The following is an 8,168-nucleotide window of genomic DNA, read 5'->3' on the forward strand; positions in this document are numbered from 1 at the left end:
GAATAATCACAGGCAATGTCTAGTAGTTCAGTGAAAACACCACGAGTATAGAGCCTCGTGTGAAAGGAACATACATGCATTTTAAGTTTTGTATCAGCTTTTAAAACTTTAGGAAAATTCTAAAAGAGTCACAAAGTGTATGAAAAGAAAAACTTAAGTTTTTCATTTTGAGTACAATTATTGATAAAATTACACCTTTAAATATGTTAATAGACATAAATAAAATTTCCCAAATGGCTACATATATTTTATAAAGTAAGAGGCAAGTTAATTTTACATCAGTTACCAGTTAGTAAAAAGCAAGGGAGACATCAAGGAAACTCTAACACAAAAGAATTAGAAGATGAGAATAGAAAGAATATAAGCTTTGATGTGATTAACACGTCATTTCAACTTGTAGACAGAAACAAGACTGATGTGTAAAAATTCCCCTAGACTAAGATGAGTGGGTAAATCGGAAAACAGGACAGAGCTATTTCAGCAAAGAGAGCCATGTGGAGAGCAATGGCGGCTTAGCAAATGCGTATGGAATTGAACAGAAGAGTGATTTAACTTTTACCAAACGCCCTTTAAAACATATAAGATTCATGGCTGCATGTGTGGGTGTGTGTAGTAACACAGCCATGGGATAAATGTAAAAGAGTTAAATTTATAGATATTAAAGCAAATTCGTTTTTTCTTTGTGTGCTCTTTTCAGCCCACCCCTTCCTCTGGAAATGGAGCTGGTCACTTTCACTTGCAAAAACTACTGGAAGAGAAGATACCAAGCAGAACAAAGAGTTTTTGAAATGCATCAATTAGCAGAGATGAAAAGATCTCTGTTGATATACTTAAGGAAGAGTAGAGGGCCCAGCAGAACCTTCTGCAAAGATAAAGTTGTCAGAACCGTTGTTCGGTAGCTTTTTGTTTGTTTGTTTTTTATTCACAATAGTTTGATAGTACATCTGAAAGTTCATCATGTACAACTAACGTTTGGCATAAACAAGCCACACACCAGATTCTAAGATAGACGAGAACGATCACCATTTTTGGATGAGTAGTGTGGTTGCTACGAGAGGCTTATGCAAATCATCAGAAGAGATAATATTTTTGAAGTCATCTGGCTTCAGCACCACTGGGCTTTCCAGGAAGCAGTCAGTTAGTTTGTTGTTACTTAAAGCACAATTTTGCTTATCTAATTAAAAAGGCTAGACAAGTAAGATCTTAGAACTTACTCCACAAGCCAATGGGTTGAGATAAATGTGTGCTGTGGCTCAGCGAGGTGAAGTTGTGTGCTTTCAAGTCAGTGATCTTAATTTGATTCCTGGGACCCACATGTTAGGAGGTAAGAACTGCTTATTAGAAGTTGTCCTCCAACCTACACACACACACACACACACACACACACACACACACATACACAGGCACACAGGCACACATGCACACACATGAGCACACACACACACACATATGCACCTGTGGAAGTGCACCTATGCACTACATAAATAATTAAGTAAATGTAATATATTTTAAACAAATATTTGATGCTTTTACAGTTTTAGAAAATGTTGCTAAAGATTCAAACGAGCTGAGACAAAGGCAACAGGACAGTAGGCGGGAAACACTCTCTTTTTAGGGAAACTCTGAAACTGCAATAGTGTGGCCTCCTCCCACCGTGGTACCAGAGCAGAAGACAGAGTCTGGGAGTCCTATAAATAGGTGTGGGCAATCTGTACAGACTCTCCAGTCTCTGGTTTTTCCTCACAGCTTCAGAGTTGCTTAGAGCAGCATGCTAGACGAGAGTACAAGAATACGCCAAGAGAAATTACTGCCAGCCAGAGTGACTTTGACTCGTGAGCAAGTGTTGAGGGGGAGAACTAGCCAGCCTCAGTGATGGACACTGAACACAGAAATGGCAAGCCCCAGGGCCCTGATTCTAGACCTAGAATCATATCTAAGTCTCCTGCAGGTTACACTGTCCCAAAACCCCCCATGGAAGAAGAAGAGACAAGAAAAAAATGGGTAGGCAGAGAAATAATTTTTCCTAATACTCCAAAGCCCAAGTTTCACGTGGAAGAACATAAATTGGCAACTTTTCTTCATCAGGGGATATGGGGACTTGAGAGCAAAATTAATTTCAGTTAGGCAAGAATAAAGATAATTTCTTAGAGCCTTTAGTTGTAGATATGGAAAACACTCCACATAAAGAAGACATGATGACAAAAGCCATAAAGGAAAAACTGGGAGATTGCAAAGTGGCTATAGGAAATGGATAACATTGAATTTGTATGTTTTTAAAAAATTCTTTAAAGTGCCCATAGAACATTCATGCATATTCAACAAATACCTGAACACAACTATGTCAAGAATAGACAGAACAAGAGACCTCCTGTGACAATTTACAAAGTGTAAAGCCTTAACATGAATCTCATATTAAAAGTACCTGTGGGAGCAGACAAAGTCTTATCAAACTACAAAGACGTGGTCATTAGCACACGGTGATGCTGACACAGCAATAAAATTCAGAGCCTGGAATCTACAGAAGAAATCACATATACACATATACATATACATATACATATACATATACATATACATATACATTCTATCTATCTATCTATCTATCTATCTATCCATCCATCCATCCATCTACCTTTCTATCTATCAATCACATTTTGTATATATTACTGTTCTTTTTTGTCTTGGTGAGAGGACAAAAATTGTACAATGTGAATACACTTTTAGGGAAAATGTTAATCACTACCTATACCTAAAGAAACTTCCAGAACAAGACACGTAAATGACTCTTTTGTAATAATATTGAGGAAAAGTGTTTCTGTTTGTTTTTGTTGTTTTGTTTTGTTTGTTTTTGTTTTGTTTTGCTGAGATAGGATCTCCAATATCCCAGCCTGGCCTGGAACTTTCTGTGTAGTAGAGACCCTCCTGCCTCTGCTTCTTGTGAGCTGAAATTACTAACTCATTCCATCCACCAGTTTTATGCTGTGCTGGGAATTTACCCCAGGGCTTCATGAGTGTTTGGCAAATACTCTTTTGACTGAGCTGCACCTGTAGCACCACTTTTCTCCCCCCCCTTTCTTTTAGTTTTGATGATTGAACAGTGGGCCTCACAGATGTTAGGCCAGTTCCTGCCCATGATCATCTAGAATGGCAGGGAAGGGTTGCACCTGGGTCCTCAGATTCTCAGTCAGGGCATCTTTATGCAACTCTGGCTGATTTTTTTATTTAATTCAATTGTGATTATTGTTATATGATGTTGATTATCCATACTTAACACTTCACAGAAGGGATTTGAAATTTTCAGCTTCCTCATATTTACTTTAATATTCAAGATGTAGATTTTAAGTAAGGTTAAATTAGATAAGCCAGTGAACTCATGCTGGGCTCTCATTACTTACAAGTATTTTGTTTTAGACATGAACTGTGTTTTGATCTTTAAGTACAGCACATTTATCTTTTCTAAATAGGAAGCTGGGATAAAAGAATACAGCTAGGATTATTCATTGTTTGAACTGATGGTATCTGTAATATATAGAATAGAGATAACATAATTTGTATTTAAATAGATTTGTAAAAAATTTTTTTTATAGAAAACAATAAAGATTGAAATAACAAAGACCAAACATCAAGTAGATACAATATGGTTTGGCTGGGAAGACAGAACATTTGGTATAGTACCTGTTCTGCAAGCATGAGAACCTGAGTTTGAACCATCAGCATCCATATTAAAGAAACAGTCTGGAAACATCATCCATAATTTTCATGCCAAGGAGACAGGAATAGGAAAATTCCTATGCTTCGTAGCCAGTCAGTGTAATTGAGTGGATGAGCCCCACATGCAGTGACAGACCACATGCAGTTTCAAAGAATAAGGTGAGGAGATATTGATGAAGAAACTGGTACCAACCTTAGGATTACACACACACACACACACACACACACACACACACACACACACACATGCACAGTACACTTGGACATTTAAGTGCAGACTCATACATGAACATCTATTACACATGCATAAAAAGCAATTCTTCAAATTGAAATATTAAGTGGCATTGGAGACATGGCCCAGTGGTAAGAGCATGTTGATCTTCTGGAGAATCTGAATCTGACTCCAAGCACCTACATCTTGCAGTTGTCTGGAACTGCAGCTCCGGGGTATCAGATGGCCTTGGCCTGCTGCAGCAACTGTACTCAAGTGCACGCACAACACAGATACGCAGACATACACATAGTTAAAAAACAAATTTCAAATACTTATAAACAGATAACTAATTTACTCAAACAATATAGAATTTGTTAATAGTTATTTTATTTGAAATACAGTAAAGTTCCTCTAAAAAATAGATAATCTCACTTTGACATACTTATGAAAGATATTTAAATGTGTATGATAAATTCACAAATAATATTGTTAATTATTTCTTAGTGTCTACTAACATATTTTGATTTAAACATTCTTTGTCTATATAGTTTGATCTAAAATATTGTTTGCCATAAATTTAGTGTATAATTTTATTTGACTTTGTATCTATATCTGTTAATATCTTTGTATCTATATCTGTATTATTCCCTTGATTTGATTAGTGCATTTTATATGTATAATATTTTTGATAATAGACTCAAATTAAACATAAAATTTGTAAGATTTATAGTGAAACTTTTCATTGAACTGTCTTAAAATGTTAAAATACAAGTAATTACATCATACATGCAGTTTAGTAGACATTTTTGTATATTGCCTGAAGACAATTTAAACATATGTTTAAAATATGATTTTATGTAATAGAACATTTAAAAATACAATTTGGCCTTTCTGGTCTGTGCCTGCACCTGGAATCATCCTAGCATGTCAGCTCTGCACCCAATCCCCCAAAACTCAAAGGAGGCTGGACTCCCAGGAGCTCTAACAGGCCCAGGAGTGTAGGATGCTGAAGAAACAGGGTGGCCGCCAGAATGATGGGTGAGACATGCTGATGCCAGGACAAAGAATAATTCTGACCTGTGAGCTTGCTGAGTGCCCTCACAATGGTGACTGGGAAGCTGTATTGGACATATGTTCCCTACCCACCATTGCTTACCTATACCCCTGATGGGACAAGCTGCCTTGCCTCAAGTTTTTAGACCTTGTGGAACAAAGAATCAAAAAGAGAAGTTATAATGACTTTTGTATCGTTCTTAAATATGACCAGTTATTGGACTCCATTATGGACTGGTCTAGAAATCAATCCAATATTGGAAATAACAGTCTTCATTTGGAAGTCTGGTTCTGGACATTTTCAAAGACATATTTGAGAGTTAGCTGCAGTTCTCTATGATGTTATGATAGCAAGAGATAAAGTTGGGGCAGAATCTGGATTTCAAATAGTTGTTAGCACATGTGTTAAGGCTCTTTTATCCATCAAGTTAAAATTACTTTTGTTTCTTCTACGGTATTTAGTGTAAGTTGCATTGATTGTACACCTTCTAATTGTGTTGTGTTTTGAAATCCATCATGTCAGTTATGAAGGTCTATCAACCAGCTTTTTGTTTTATTGCCCTCAATATCACAGAACCTTTGTATTCTAAAAATAGCTTGCAAGTGCTGGAAGAAATGAGTCAGGCTTTAAGTAGAAGCAAGAGGGTAGTGGGCTTGATTATTACTGGTATAACAGCTTTAATTACATTAATTGGGAGCACTACTGCTTCTGAAAATGCTTTGACACAGAAAGTTAAGACAGCTACTTTTGTTAATCATTTAGCAAAAATGTTACTAATGTGTTGAATATACAAGAGGATTCAGATAGGCATTTGGAACAATGGATTGATGCTCTTTATCCCATTCAACTTATCGGAAGGAGGTTCAGAGTTAGAGTAAGAAGTTATCTAAAGTATCATGCCAAATACCATTGGATTCATGTTAGTTCTAAAATTTACAGTGGTAGTCACTATAATTAGGAAAAAATTTAAAGACCCTTGAAGTGTATTTGGTATAATTCTAACACCTCTCTGAATGTTTTAACTTTACATAGTATGGTTATGAATTTAAAGAATGCTACTCTGAGTATTGATGCCATAGATACTGCTGATAAAATTACCCATGGCCTGAGGTCAGTATTTCTATTTTGGTCAAGCTTTAAGAATGGCATGTATAGCTTGATCATGCTAGCCCTTTTGTCCTGGGAATACATTTATTCCTGACTATTGTGTTAAAGCTTGTCTCTAACAACATCAACATGTTGGCAGCCAAAGTACATGGCTTGAAGCTGAAAATGGACCTCTAGACAGAGTTATTAAATTAACAGACTGGCAAGCCAAAGATTTTTAGTAAAGTTTCTTTTATGTATGTGGGTGCCCTTGCCTTTGGAGCATAGATGTTCAGAATTGAGAATTCATATTGGTAGATTTTTTTCTTTAATGAGTATGAAGTGTCCTTCCTTATCTTTTTTGATTACCTTTGGTTGAAAGTTGATTTTATTTGTTATTAGAATGGCTACTCCAGCTTGTTTCTTGGGACCATTAGCTTGGAAAATTGTTTTCCATTCATTTACTCCGAGGTAGTGTCTGTCTTTGTCACTGAGGTGCGTTTCCTATTTGCAGCAAAATTCTGGGTCCTGTTAATGTATCTAGTCTGATAGTCTATGTCTTTTTATTGGAGAATTGAGTCCATTGATGTTAAGAGATGTTAAGGAAAAATGATTGTTGCTCCCTGTTATTTTTGTTATTAGAGGTGGAATTGTGTTTGTGTAGCTATCTTTTTGGGGGGCGGGTTGTTGGAGGATTACTTCCTTCCTTTTTCTAGGTTGAAGTTTCCCTCCTTGTGTTGGAGTTTTCCATCAATTATCCTTTGAAGTTCTGGATTTGTGGGAAGATATTGTGCAAATTTGGTCTTGTCATGGAATATCTTGGTTTCTCCATCTATAGTGATTGAGAGTTTTGCTGGGTATATTAGTCTGAGCTGGCATTTGTGTTCTCTTAGGGTCTGTATGATATCAGTCCAAGATCTTCTGCCTTTTATAGTCTCTGGTGTGAAGTCTGGTATAATTCTTATAGGTCTGCCTTCGTATGTTACTTGACCTTTTTCTCTTACTGTTTTTAGTATTTTTTCTTTGTTTTGTGCATTTAATGTTTTGATTATTATGTGATGGGAAGTATTTCTTTTCTGGTCTAGTCTATTTGAAGTTCTGTAGGCTTCTTGTATGTTCATGGACATCTCTTTCTTTAGGTTAGGGAAATTTTCCTCTATAATTTTGTTGAAGATATTGACTGGCCCTTTAAGTTGGGAGTCTTCACTCTCATCTATACCTATTATCCTTAGGTTTGGCCTTCTCATTGTGTCCTGGATTTCCTGGATGTTTTAGGTTAGGAGCATTTTGCATTTTGCATTTTCTTTGACAGTTGTGTCAACGGTATCTTCTGCACATGAGATTCTCTCTTCTATTTCTTGTATTCTATTGGTGATGCTTGCATCTACAACTCCTGACCTGTTTCTTAGGTTTTCTATCTCCAGGGTAGTCTCCCTTTGAGATTTCTTTATTGTTTCTACTTCTGCTTTTAGATCCTGGATGATTTTGTTTAATTCCTTCACCTGTTTGGTTGTGTTTTCTTGCAATTCTTTAAGGGATTTTTGTGTTTCCCCTTTAAGGGCTTCTACCTATTTACCTGTGTTCTCCTGTACTTATTTAAGGGAGTTATTTATGTCCTTCTTAAAGTCCTCTATTATCAACATGAGGAGTGATTTTAATTCTGAATCTTGCTTTTCTGGTGTGATGGGCTGTCCAGAGCTTGTTATGGTGGGAGAACTGGGTTCTGATGATGCCAGGTAACTTTGGTTTCTGTTGCCTATGTTCTTATGCTTGCCTCTCACCATCTGGTTAACTCTAGTGCTGCCTGTATTTACTGTCTCTGACTAGAGCCTGTCTTTCCAGTTATCTTACTTGTGTCAGAACTCCTCAGAGATTAGATGTCTCTGTGATCCTGAGCTCCTGTATGGAAGAACTCCTGGGACTCAGGCCACTTCTGGGATCCTGAAATTCTGCTGCTCTGAATATAGTGACTCTTCTAGAATGGCTCAGAATATGGTGTCTTCACAGGAGGAGAGCAGCTAGCTGTCTGCTGCTCTAAGTGCAGTGGCTCCTCTAGGATGTCTCAGGATATGATGTCTTCACCAGAGCAGACCAGCTAGGTGT

General features: G+C 36.9%; 1 long non-coding RNA gene across 1 annotated transcript in view; it reads left to right on the top strand.

The window, feature by feature from the left end:
• The window catches only part of LOC143441312 (uncharacterized), a 46,255-nt gene extending 43,708 nt beyond the window's left edge, over positions 1 to 2,547 (top strand). Inside the window, exon 3 of the long non-coding RNA XR_013108605.1 lies at positions 698 to 2,547. This is a non-coding gene — a long non-coding RNA (uncharacterized LOC143441312). The remainder of the gene's footprint in view (positions 1 to 697) is intronic.
• The last annotated feature ends 5,621 nt before the right edge of the window (positions 2,548 to 8,168 follow it).

The sequence above is a fragment of the Arvicanthis niloticus genome, chromosome 2 (assembly GCF_011762505.2).
Source record: "Arvicanthis niloticus isolate mArvNil1 chromosome 2, mArvNil1.pat.X, whole genome shotgun sequence".
Classification (NCBI taxonomy): Eukaryota; Metazoa; Chordata; class Mammalia; order Rodentia; family Muridae; genus Arvicanthis; species Arvicanthis niloticus.